Source organism: Monodelphis domestica, chromosome 7 (assembly GCF_027887165.1).
Source record: "Monodelphis domestica isolate mMonDom1 chromosome 7, mMonDom1.pri, whole genome shotgun sequence".
Classification (NCBI taxonomy): domain Eukaryota; kingdom Metazoa; phylum Chordata; class Mammalia; order Didelphimorphia; family Didelphidae; genus Monodelphis; species Monodelphis domestica.
In genome coordinates, this window is record NC_077233.1 from 177,294,551 (window position 1) to 177,308,927 (window position 14,377).

General features: G+C 37.1%; 1 protein-coding gene across 25 annotated transcripts in view; it reads left to right on the forward strand.

The window, feature by feature from the left end:
- Positions 1-14,377, forward strand: part of RBFOX1 (RNA binding fox-1 homolog 1) — a 2,817,840-nt gene that overhangs the window by 2,393,765 nt on the left and 409,698 nt on the right. The gene's annotated exons all lie outside the window — the stretch shown is intronic.

Consider the following 14,377-nt stretch of genomic DNA (forward strand, 5'->3'; position numbering starts at 1 on the left):
GACCTGGATTCTGTAATGCTTTCTCACCCCACAATATTACTCTTCTCACTTGGAGGTACTTTGTTATAGCTTCAAATTCATCCTCTTAGGGAGGACTTCTTATAACTTTCCTTCCATATTTCAGTGACTTTGAGACTTTTTTTAAGATCACTCCATCAGAGCCCCTTAAATCCTTCATGTATTACGTATTTGAGGTTCAACTTTATTTTCTTTTAAAAGAATTCTCTGTCCTTTCTTTGGGGCAGAGAACACTTTTTTATTCATTCCTTTTCTACTATTAAATGTATAGGCTAAAAGTGGTACATAATTCTCTTGAAATTTGTACTTAAATGGTACTGAAAAGGTTAACCTTGTCATGGCATCTCTGTGGACTTAGGGTATGAAAAATTGGAGGAGCCAATGAAGTAACATGGCACTTAATAGAAAGAGAAAATTAGTAATTCTTATTTGCCTGAGGTAAGTGCAGGCCTTCAAAATGTCTTGATCTTTGTGCAAAGAGCTAGTAAAGAAAGCAGTCTTAATAAAATCCTTAAAATAGTAATAGGTATTTTGACGACAAGAAAATACCACTGAGATGATGAACTGTCACGTTAGAACAGGAGAAAAAAGGATGAACCTTTTTGTGGTTGTAATTAGTCTTTTGCACAAAGTGGAACTGCTTAAGAACCATAAGTATGTTGATTCCCTGTTTATAGAATCCTCATAAAAATATCCTTGAATGGCTGGGTTGATGAGAAGCCAAAAATCAAATACTGGTACATAGAATCCTGGGCATGATTTGTAGCTGTTTCGCTTTATTAGCCACTGGCAGAACCCTGGCCTTGCACAATGAGAATGGAATAATAATAATTGAAAAGTATTTAAATGCTTTAACATTTGCAGAGTGCTTTATATATGTAAGGGAGTGCCAAATGTGGTTCTACTCTATATGTATATATATATTTATATAAATGCATATTTATGTGTGGGTAGAACTAACATGAATATTTATATACATGTATAGAAATATGTGTATATATAAATATATAGCATATTATAATATTTATTTTTACCGATAACTAGATAAATAGTTATGAGTATATGTATATATAAATATACATCCTCTCATTTGAGCCTCACAACCACCCTAGTAGGTGGCACTATAGCTATTTTCCATTGTTTACAGAAAGGAAAACTTAGGCAAAGAGAGATGAAGTGATCTGCTGAAAGTCACACATTCATATTTAATAGGAATGAGTCAGAATTTGAACTCAACTCTGCTATCAAGTTGTTTGCTAAAGACACCACATTCCATCATGTTTCTAATACTTAATCTTTTAATAAGCTTCTTCAAGTCAAGTTAAAAAATATTTATTGAATGCCTAATATTTGCCATCAAATCTCAAAGTCTCTGCTTCAAAGAAAGGCAGAAAGAATCCCTGAAGAAGTTCCTAATCTAATTGGGGAAGGAGGGAAGACAATTATAACAGAACTACACATGAATGAGAGTACACACACACACACACACACACACACACACACACACACACACACGGAGTTAATATAAGACTCAGGCACTAACATTAAGGAAGACTAAAGAAACATATTGTACATGAAGGTAGAGTTGAGGAGGGAGAACTTTCTAGGTATGAGAAATAGAAAGTTAAAGTTTACTAAACTGAGAGGTGGAGTATCTTGTTTGAGGACCAGCAAAGAATCTAGGGTCACTAACATACAGTATATTCAGAGGAATAAATTTGGGAAGCCTGATAAAGTCAGAAGGGGTCAGGTTATGAATGGCGTTAAAAGGCAATCATAGTATTTGTATTTGATTCTGCAGGAAATGGGGAGCCACTGGAGTTTATTGCAAAGGGATTGTCATAGATTGAAGAGAAACTTTTCCTTGAAAGGGTCAGATTTTAAGCACTTGAGAGTTGAGACAGCTTATTTAAAGGGTCCTATAAGGCACTAGGTAAGGTGGAGTTAGGTGGCTTAGTGGATAGATACTGGATTTGGAATAAAGAAGACATCTTGGTGAGTTCAAATCCAGATCAAATACTTACTAACTCAATGACCCTTTGCAAGTCTCTCTACCCTGTTTGCCCCAGTTCCTCATCTGTAAAATGAGTTAGAGAAGGAAATAGCAAACCATTCCTGTACCTTTGATATGAAAAGGGGTCACTAAGACACTAAGAGTTGAACATGACTGAACAACAACCAAAGGTTGCAATGTGGGTGGAGGTATTTTGTTAATGGTATACTGTAGTCCTCAACCAGAAAGGACAGGAAATGTAGCATTGTTCTCCTAATGGGACAATTCCAACAAAACGGAAAATATCCGACCAAAAAAACGGGAGGTAGAAGGCCAGCTGAGGAATTGAGAGATATAGGAAGAAGTGTTAGTGCCCCAGAGATCGGTGTTTTCACTAAAGAGGTCATAAAATATTAAAGCTGTAAGAGACTCCCTAAAAGAACACCTCGAACAAATGTCGGTGTCAGCGACTGCTCTCTCCATTACAGACCTTCCTTGGAGACATAAGGGAAATAGCTAGGAGGTAAGAGAAAAGAGAAAGGGCATGGTGGCTAGGATGCCAGTTACTTGCTTTCTATCTACAAAAATGAAAGAAGGCAAGAGGGGGGCAGAACCCAGAGAGCTAATGATGTACTCTCCAAAACAAGATGCCTCTGCTGACCCAATTTCAGAAGAATGAATTAGCTTCATAATGATAATCATAATATCAATTCCCATGCTATGTCCACACAAAAAGCTTGTAGGCATGGCTGAGTTTTACAGATTTGTTGTAGAAATGGAGACATTTAGGATAGTATTTCAGGATCAGGTCATTGCCACCAGAAATTACGAAAGAGTTATCCTTAAGGAGCCAGAACTTATTGATTAATGCAGACTATTGCAATGAAACAGTGGAAACTGTGCAAGATATCACTGTGGGCTGCAAAAGTTGAGCATCTAATAGATACCTAGAAAGACATCAAAGGTCAGTTGAATTATACCCCAGAAGCTTGCTATGAACCAATAGCTATCAAATCTCTTCCACATAAGCCAAAATAACCTTGAGAATTTGACAAAGAAAATCTAATGGAACTTGAAACATCAAAGAGGTAAAAAAAATGTTTCTCACCTGAATATTATGTTAAACCTCCCACAAAAAAAAATCAGATTAATAATTGTGTTAGATGTTGCTACAACCAACTCCATGTGATGAAAAGCACTCAAAATATAGAGACTGGGTGAATTAAAACCACAAATACTAGGATAACTAATGTAAGTGTCTTTTCATTCCAGTCAACCTGCCTGTTACTAGAATTGTCCTGAATATGATGCTTTGAGTCAGTCTGGAGATGATAAACTTACAGCCAATATTATTATTGTTAGATAAAGCAGCCATTTAAACTTATTTGCATGATAGACCTTGGAAAATTAACTATGCAAAAAATATAGCAGGAGAGCAAATTGCCCTGAGTGTGCATCTTTCTGAATCTCATCCAAAAAAAGATGAGAATGAGTTAATAGCAGTAATAATCATAAATAATGGTTCACATGTAAAAAGCACTTTAAGACTTGACCAGCTGTAGAGGAACATGTCTGTAATCTCTGCAAATGAGAGGGACTGAAGTTGTTTGGATCCCGTGAGCTTGGGAATTCTAAGCTGCAGTGGACTAAACTGGTGGTCCAAGCTATCCTTCACCAATATGGGGAGCTCCCAAGAACATGAGGCCATTATGGAGTGAATAGCACTGAAAAGTAAAGCAAATCCCATCAGTAGTGTGATCAGATTCATGAGAGGCTGCTGTACTCTATCTAGATGAGATAGGGAGACCCAGTTAAAAAAAATTAACAGAAGTCTTTTCATAGAATAGCCCTGTATGATAGAAGCCATTATTATCCAAATTTTTCAGAAAAGGAACTAAGGCTTATAGAAATCTTGCTTAGGATCATAAGGGTAATATATGACTAAAGCAGGATTTTAACCCAGGAGGAGAGTACAGGGAAGGACAAAACAGAAGAGAAGATGAAAGGAGAGGAGATTTTTATTTCTCCCTCCACATTCTCACCATTCTAACCATTATAATTCCTGTGTGACTGGCAGCCCAGTGTTAGTAGTACATTCTGGGCTGTGTAATTAAGTGAAACTAATTGGCCCATAGAAGATTCATCCCATAACTTTGGCCGCATTACTATTATATTCTAATTCAATGATCCACTAAGCTAGTAGTTCTCAAACTTTCTCATCTCATGACCCATTTACCTGTTTGAAAATTGCAAACTCCAAAGAATGTTTATTTGGAGGGGACATATCTCTTGATGTTTATGAGATTAAAAATTAACTGCTAAATTTCAAAATAGTTATTTGTTTATTTTAAAATAATAAACTGATTATATGTTAACACAAATAACGTTTTAAGAATAATAACCATACTTTCCAAAAGAAAAACATAAATGAGAAAGTTGGCATTATTTTACACTGTCTTACAAAATTTGTAATGTCTGGCTTAGAACATTTGTTTTCTTGTGTTTGCTTTTTAATTTAATCAGTTATATATGATATGTTATTCTAGTTGAAGTATATGAAGAAATCACAACCTTACCAAATGTAGTGGAAGGAGTATTTTAATAGACAGATAACATCTTGTTATTTTTAAGAAAATGATTTTGACCTCATAGAGCACCCACTGCAACAATCTTGGGGGATCCCTAAGTTTCCCAAGTCAATACTTTGAGAGCCACTGAACTAGGTTTTAGGGAGGAAAGGGGGAATAGAATCGATAAATTAAATTGAGTATAAAGAAAAACACTGTAGAAAATGAGACCAGTGTTCAGCGGATGGGGGTTATTTTAACAGTTTCATGGTACAATGCATAGAGCACTAGACCTGAAGTCAGGGAGATCTGAATTCAAATTCAATCTCAAACACTTTTTGCCTCAAGTTCCTCATCTGTAAAATAGGGATAATAATTCCAGCTCCTTCCCTAGACTGTCATGAGAATCAAATGAGTTATGATTTGTAAAGAACTTTGCAGAACTGAAAGGTACCAGACAAATGCTGTTGATTATCATCATCATTATGATTATTAGCATTAGCATTTTATAGTCCAATTTAGTTTTAAAAAAGTTTCCTGTCCATGTGCCCAAGGCAAATGTTATAAAATATCAACAGTTTAATTTGGGTCTAATAACCAAGAAAGTTGCATTAGTTTTAAATCTGCCTTTTATCGTAGGGCACTGGGGTAAGGAGGAAGAAGGACACATAATAGGGAGAGGCTAGGAGACAGATAAAGATTTTGTAAGTTGGTGGCATGGAAGTGGCATGGTATAGAAAGAAATCCAAACTAAAAGATCTGTTTTTGAGTCTTTATTTTTTCTGAGACTTATATGACCTTGGGTAAATCTAGTTTCCTTAACTACAAAGGGGTTTGATTAGAAGATCTCTAAGACCCTTCTAGTTCTAATAGTCTTTGAGTCAATCAGACTGATAAAAGTCAGCCAATCAATCAATAAGCATTTATTAAAACTTGACCAGGTGCCAGTGTGACACTGCTGGGTGGGAGATATATAAAAAAGAAATAGAATGAGCCCTTTGAAAGCAAAGACTGATTGATTCATGTCATGAAGACAAATACATATAAATATACAGAAACATATTTTTAAAAAGGGGGACAGTTGATGTTCTAGTGGATAGACCACAAAGCCTAGAGTCAGGAAGACCTAAGTTCAAATCCAGCCTCAAGCACTGACTTACTAGCTGTGTGACCATGAGGAAGGCACATAAACTTTGCCTCAGTTTCCTCATCTGTAAAATGAACTGGAAAAGGAAATGGCAAACCTTTCCAGTATCTAACAAGAACCGCAAATGGGATCGATCTCAAATGATTAAGCAACAATATACAGGAAAAAAAGTAGAAAATAACAAAGCAACTGTGAGTGGGGCAGGCACTAACAGCTAGGGAGGAGTGGTCAGGAAAGGCCTCATAGGAAAAAAATACTATTTGTTAATTTGAGTCTTAAAAGAAACTAGAGAGTCAAGAGATGATGTTTAGGAGTGAGAGCATTCCAGGCCTGGGGGAGAGCCAGTTGCAAAATTGTGGGAACAGGAAGGATAGCATGTGAAACACAACAACCAGTTTAGTTAGAGATTGTGCAAAGACATAATGTCTAATAAGGATGGAAAGATAGAATTTGTTCAGGTTGTGAAGGGCTTTAAATTTCAAAAAAGAGGAGATTGTATCTGATCCCAGATGTGTAATAGGTAGCTGCTGACATATTATAGGGGAGTGATGAGGACAGAATTGAACTTCAGAAATAGTTGCATAGAAAAAAATAGAAATGGAAAAAATGGAAAATTATGAAAATGAGAATAATATGAACGTAAAGAGTAAAGTTCCAGGCCTGCCTATTCCCCAACTTGCCATCAAAGTTGCTAGAATCCAGGCCAAAAAGTAGGAATAAAGCAAGTGGATGAGGAGGGGAGGCTTCCCAAAGTAGACAGCAACACCCACTCGTTCATTAGAAGAAATCACCACTTAGCTGCTTTTATCTCTGCCTCCCACCTTCACTTTCACACCTTCTTACATTCTGTCCTGTACTCTCAAAGCTGAAACCCACCCCCTGAGTGCCAAGCGTCTTTCTCCCATCACATAATTCTTAGGAATTTACTGTTTCCTGAAGCCTTCTCCTATCTTGCATTCCTTAATATCAGAACCTAAGTATCAGTTTGCTGAAGTGTATTTTCTTTCAAATGTTACTAGATGAGATTCTTATCTTAGGCTTTTCCTGCACAGTTTCAGTGAAAAATATTGACTAAATATTCACTGTATTCTAGGCACTTTTGCAGAGCAGGTACATGGGAGGAAGAATATTCTGTTGGCCTGGAAAGAGCACTGACTCAGGAGTCAGAGGGTCTTGGATTCAATTCCTAGAATAGCTAGCGATTAGCCAAATGACACTGGGGACACCCTTAACCTCCCTTTGTGTCCATTTCCTCATCTGTAGAATGTGAGATGAGAGCAGATTTAATGATTTCTAAAGTCTCTTCCAGATCTGAAATGTATGATTAGAACAAATAAAAGACAGGGGCCCTTGAAAATGAAATTCAAGTTGAATAAAGTGTACTGGCTACTTAGGGGAAAAAAAAAAAACAACATGTACAACTACACTAATTACTTGAAGAGCTCAAGTAGGGGAAGGGAAAGAGTGGGAGGAGGGCACACAAAAGACAAGAGGCTATCAGTGAACATTTCCTAAAGGAAAAAAATTTGAACCTGGTTTCAAGTTTAAGTGTAAGCTCCTGGAGAGAAGGGAAGGTGAGGTTTTTGTTCTTAGTATCCGTGGGGGTCACAGTAACTTACTTCGACAGTGGAAGCCCAAAATAAATATTTGATACATTGAATTAAATTATAACCCAACATTATAACGACTTGTATATAAGACACTTGAAAGTCTGCATGGTTCTTTCACGTCCATTATCTCATTTGATAACTCCTAACACTCAGAGAGGGCACCTAAGTGATGCAGTGGATAGAGCCCTATCAATCAGGAAAACTGTATAAATTCAAATTTGGCCTCATACTAGCTATATGACCTCAGACAAGTCACTTAACCCTGTTTGTCTCAGTTTCCTCATTTGTAAAATGAGCTGGAGAAGGAGATGGCAAACCACTTTAGTACCTTTCCCAAGAAAACCCTTTAAATGGGGTCACAAAAAGTTGGTTTTCCCTGGAAAATGAGTAAAGAAACAAGCAAACCAAAAAACATTCAGAGCAGGTATCACTGACACTGGCATATAAAAGAAAGAGCTGAGGTGTAGAAATGCAGAATTCACCCAGCATCACACATACAGTTAATGCTAGAGCTAAGAACTGAACCTAAGCGCTTTCATGAGACCCAATGTTCTTTCTAGTAAGTAACAATGAAATGATGCATCAGAAAAGAGTAATTCACTAATATATTTCTTGTATGCTAAGCTGCATTGAGCTGAGAGCAGAGTGGGGTTTTTGTTTGTTTGGGTTTTTTTTTTTAAGAAAAGGGGAGAGAAAAATTCCCATTTAGCCTCCAATTACTCCTTTAAAATGGTATAAACACAAAATCCTATAAGCTTTGTATGGTGTGGAAGTTAATTAGCTTGTGTGAGAGAGGTTACATTTGGCTTGTTAGTAGGATAAAGGAAATTGTTTAATTCTCAGAGTGGGATTCAGGTATGAGAGCTGGCATTTAGACAGCACTTTAAGGTTTGCAAAACACTGTACAACTATCTCATTTGATCTTCACTGCAGTCTTGGTAGGTAGGCATTATTATTAACCTCATTTTACAAATGAAGATATTGAGGCAAACAAGTTTTCATACAAGTTGTAAGTGTTTGAGGTCAAATAGGAACAAAAATCATCCAGATTCAAGGTCCAGCACTCTATCTACTGTGCCACCTAGCTGCACTTTAAGAAAAATTACACATTTTGAGATGATGTAGTAAATAACCTAGAGGGGGCTATTTCCTTAAAAAATGATGCTGCTAACTTTCTGGCTAGGAGGGAGGCTAGATGCTTATCCCAAAACTTGTAGGGAGAAAGATACCAGAGAGTTGCAAAAGAAAATCAGGGAACCAGGGCTCTGAATATCTTTATCTGGCTAAAGAATTCAAGTCGACTTGTATGGGATAGCACCAAAGTCATGGTGTAATGCAAAAGAACAATAGTTTGGGGGTTGATCCACGTGAATCCAGGGTGTTGGTGACTTTGTATGTGATTGGGAGTTTAAATAGTTAACCATCTAAGTAATTGTATTAGGCATAGAGAAGAACTATATGCCTTTTGTAGGCATGGAGACCATTTACCATACCTCATTCTTTGCATTATATCTCAGTCAATTGATCCTGATCCTGATATCCGTAACAGTAACTCTCCTTTGATACTGACTTACATCTATATACTGGAAACTATTGGAATAGTACAAAGGAGAAGGGGATGATGACAAGGGCATTTCTTGAAAGCCATGTGGTGACCCCTCTCCCTTTCCCCTTAAAAGAACATAATGAATATACAGGTAGAAAGTGTCTTTGTACAGATTTTTTCAGTAAACATTTATGGAGTTGAAGGCTGCCTGATCATTTCTTTGTAAGTTTACATTTTAGGACTTTAAAGCCTCACATTTATGTGAATCTGATCTACTTATTCATATTCCTCATGGCTGCCTGGTTTGTCAGAGTTAGATATGTGAGATATACATACACATATGTTTTCTGTCTCTCTCTTTCTTCACACACACATCCAACCTAGCTCTTGTCTAGTCTTGAATCTCCAAATCATCCTTCAAGATGGATGTCTCATAGTCATCTTAAACTCAACATGCCCCAAAGACTGGCTCCTTAACTTTTCTGCAATACCCAAACCTCTTCTCAATTTCCCTCTCTGTAGAAGGCACCACCTAACACAGAACCTCAACACTATCTTGGATTCTTCACCATCACTGACTTCACATATTCAGTCACGTGTTCCATCCTAACATTTCTCCTTCCAAAGCATCCTTCTCTTCCCTCAACTCCCATGGCCATCACCATAGTTCAGGGCTGTATCACCTCATTCTTGGATTTCTAATGGGGAGCTATCACCATGACACTACCAATATTCGATACATTTCAGTACCTCCCTTTTAACTCCAGGATAAAATATAAACTTCTCTGTTTGGCATTTAAAACCCCAATTTTCCTTCCCCATCTCTTTGTAAATTGTTCCCCTCCCTATACTCTATCCTTCTACCACAGTGCCCTTCCTGCTGATCCTCACACGTGATCCTCCATTGACAGTTTTTATGTTGTTTCACCGGCTGTCTCTCATGTTTGAAATATATTCCCTCCTGACTGCCTTACATTTCTATTAAGATCCTATTTTCTTCAAAGCTCGATTCATACACCAGACTCTACATGAAACCTTTCTTGGTCTATATATCTATCTTCCTGTGCCTTCTTTTTCCCACCTCACAATTTTAGCTTTTATTTATTTTGTATACAACTTGGACATACATGCATACATATGTGTATATATGTCTAGGTGTATATACCACTATAGAGAAAGCTAGAGCTAGAAGTAGAGCTAGCCTCACCTAATAGAACATTAGACCCTTGGGATCAGAGACTGAGTCATTTATGTCCATGTCCCTATAGTCTTTGGCAGTACCTAAAACCTAGCAGGCATTTAATAAAATCTTGCGTATTGATTTTCTTATTATATGCCACTCACTATGTTTACCTAGAGAAACTAACAAATGGTGGCTAGATTCCTAGGCTAGGTCCCCAGGGTGCTCAAAAAAACAAAAACAAAAACAAAACCTAACTTAAATTCATAATGAAATTTTATCATTTTCAATTGTACTTTCTCCCATTTTCCCTCTGTGGGTTGGTTTTCTTTGGGGAGGGTCTAGCCTGGGAACCTAGCCACTGCTTATAAAATGCATTCGGTTGGGGGGGGGGGAATGCATTCAGGTTTCACCACCAATGGTATATGACTAAATCTGTGCACTGTAACCTTGCTCATAAATTGAGGACATATTTGTATTATGGTTTTTATATAGATGACCTGTATTTTTACAAATATGTACACCATACACAATCAAACTTGAGAAGAGGAAGGAGTGAGGTCACTGTTCCCACAAAAGATGTCTCTGTAATGGCTGGCTTGAGGTTTGTCATTAGATGTAAAGCAATTGTAGCTGAATGGTGGAAATAGGTTCTGCCTGAGAGGCATCTACTTATTAAGAGAGGGAAATGCCGTGTTCATCTTAGCTCTGCGGAACATCTCTGAGTACTGATTTAGTTACACAGGTGGGAGTCCCTGAATGCCCTGATGCCTTGCCAAAGGATGAGCATCAGTGAAATGGAGATTTTTGTAAGATATTGGCAAAGGGCTCCACCAGGTGCCCCTCTCTGATTTCTTCCCTCCGTGCTCACACTGAATCTATGAACCTTTTGAGTAAAAGTCCATAGAGCTCTGGAGCTGGAAGGAATCTCAAGAGGTCATCTGGCCTCCTGCCTGTAGGCAGAGCCTATAGCGAAACAGTCTAAGACAGGTGGGTGTCTGTCCTATTTTTAAACCTTTTTTGGACTGCACCTGTGATTTCTTTGGGATAGGTAATTGTGAATGGGGAACTTCCTTTAACAATAAAAACTGACACCTGCTTTGCAACAGTGTTAGAGATTTGCCTGGGGCATTGGGCGATGAGTACTGTCAGAGGTCTTCTTCATTCTGAGGTGTAGGCTCTCTGTTATGTGAGGCTTTGTCTGATATTCAATATCATAAGGGGCGGATATTTCACAGCCTTCCTAAACTGTACATGCCAGAGTGCTCAATCATCTTAGCATCAAAAATGAGCTCAGGCATGTTGGAACAATGACTCAAGAACTTCAGAGTCTTAAAAACCATCTAGTGCAACTAGAGTTAGAACCACATACTCTGGGATTCAGTGACACTGGCCTCCTTGCTATTTCTTTTCTATAACATTTTCTTTCCTGACTCCAAGCCTTTTCATAGATTGTTCCCAATGCCTGAAACACTCTCCCTCTTCATCTCTACCTCCTGGCCTCCCTGGCTCCATTCAGATCTAAAGGAAAGCCATGTTCTGCAAAGAAGCCTTTCCCAGCCATCCTTAATCTTAGTGTCTTTCATCTGAGACTACCCCCAGTTTATCCTGTATTTAGCTTGTTAGTACATAGTTTGCATGGTGTCTTCCTGTTAGACTATGAGCTCCTAGAGCAGGAATTGCATTCTTCTCCTTTCTTTCTATGTATCCCCAGCCAGTACAGTGGCTGGCACATAGAAGGTGATTAATTAATGCTATTAGATTAATTGGTCTTGATTGCTTCAAGATATGCATGTAGTGATACATGAAAACATCTTTTTTTTCTTCTAAAATTCAACTAATTTAGGAACCTCAGTTAGGAATGATGGAACCTAGACAGAGAAGAAGGCAGTTCTTTAAAAAAAAAAGTACCTAATGGTATTTAGCTTAAGATCGAAATGATGTTCTCCCTTAAGTTTCATTTATTTGTGGAATTGTTTTTTAGTCCTATTTTCTGTCATGTTTCTGCTTCTTGTTGTGTATGGATTGCAATGCAGCTAAGAGCTATTGTCATTGAACTGTGGGCAGTTGGGTCCTTGAATGTATAAATCCAAATAGTCTTGAAGAAGCAAGAGGACTTTCTCTAAAGGACAATATTCCTTCCCCTTTCTCCCTGTCACTGGTCTAAAAGGTCTGACTGGAAGTGAAAGATCTAGATAGAGTATAGGTACTCTCATCCCTTCTCCCTAGATGGGTTTTGATGATTGCAGATATAATCTTAAACTAGAAGAGTTTCGTGACAAAATAAAGAACAGACAGCTATATTGCCTCCTTTAGTTTGGGGCTGTTGAATGCGATTTTTTCCCTCTGATGAACAGTTATATACAAATAAGTGTGAAACCTTTCTTATCTGTTCTCATGCTTTTAGTGTTCACCATACTATACGTGCATGGGAGCGTGTGTGTGTCCAAATGAGTATGTGTACCCACACTTAAGCATGCTTGATTGCCCACAGAGTGCTGCTTGGCAAGAATATCTGTTCCAGCAGAGATACATTTTAGAGTTAAGACACTGAATCATGTTGGATATAATTTTGTAGGTCTGGATTCTGTCATTCAGTTCTACGAATTCTGGATATATCTATCTCTAAAACTGAGATGGAAAGTCAGAACCATTCTCAGTGGTCTTTTCTAGAATTTATCTCTTGAAATTATTATCAAGTATTTGAGAGAAAGCTGGACTAACAGTATTGTCTTGATACAGAATGAATGGCTTATTGGTTCCTTACATAATAGATGTGTTTTTCATTAAAATATTTTTATAACGTCATTTTAAAGTATCATGTATTATTTATTGTTTCTTCTGAAAATGAGTTGAAGGGAAAAGTCTGTATCTTAGGCCATCCACAAACAGTACTTGAAAGTTGGGGGGGGGTATGTGGGGATGGGAATGGGCTAGACACTTTCCCATCAGAACAGGAGATTACTTGAGGCAAAGGAAAACAATGGGGAAGATAGAGAAGGGGCACAATTTTGACCTTTTTTCTTCTTTTACTTTTACAGAATGTTTTTCTATTGCTTTTCTTTTTTTTATTGTTAAAATCTTTCTTTTTTTCTAAATTTGAGTTGCTTTTAAAAGCTCAGGGTTATTTAAAGACATTGCAAAGATTCTTTAAACAAAAAAGTATATATGTATATTCATAAATATATAGGTACTCAAATCCTAGAATATTACCTCCCTCTCCCATAATTATGCCAATTTTCTAATCTTTCTTCCTTCTTTCCTCCATACCTGTAGCTTTATTTTAAATTAATCTATAATATTGTTTCTGTAATCAATTGATAGGCTGTGCAAACCAAACCTTTGTTGAACTGTCTGGCTTTGTAAGGTAAAAAAATAAAAAAGAGGAACTGATAAGATTTGGGGTGGGGAAGTACCATGATTATGGCTTGGAAGCTGTAAATAGCTTTTAAAAAATCAGAGCTGTGGAATGATTAATTTTCTTTGATTCAGAAAGGATTTTGATTTGCCTGAAATTGAGTTCTGCTTTGTTGAGCTGACTGCTCTGTTAAGTAGCAGTTATTTTTGTAAGAAAGTCTGTGATATCACATTAGTGATACCAGCCTTTCCTTCCTTAGGAATTAATTATGCCTTGCCCTAAGTGTTACTTTTTGATATGAATGTATCTCTGAAAGTTGGATGCCCTGTTTTGCTGCATTAGGCTTTGATGAAGCTTTGGAGGAGGTTCCTTTCTGGAAACAACAACATCATTAGACTTCTGCTCTGAGATTTAACCTTTCTTTCAGAAAAAAATAATAATTCAATCATTTTGTCAAAATCCATTAAAAAATACTAGTGTCTCTGGTCATATTTTTTACTACTGTCAAGAAGAATGAGCTTTTCTATGGGACCTCAAGGACAAGTTAGAGTATTAGTTTTTTGATTTGCAGGTCACATCCTATTTTATTGCATAAAGCCTAACTAAATCTACTAATGAATAATTATTACTCCATAAAATAAAAGGGGGAATCTACAAGAACAGAATACTAATTGAAACAATGAGGTGTTGCAATTAAAGAAAAAAATCAACAGTGACACCCCCACCCAAATGGTCATCATGATTTGCCCAAGTAAACTGAGAGGGTAATCTCTTAGTACAGACTTACTTTCTTAGTATGTACATTTATAATTTTAAATAAAATAAGATTCAGAGTAGTTTTAAGCTTCTTGCTTTCATCAAAAGCTAGTGAGCTAGTAAAAAAGATATTTTATTCGAACACTGCCCATAGTTATTGCAGTAATTCACAGCATCTTAGTGATGATTTTATATGCTTTCT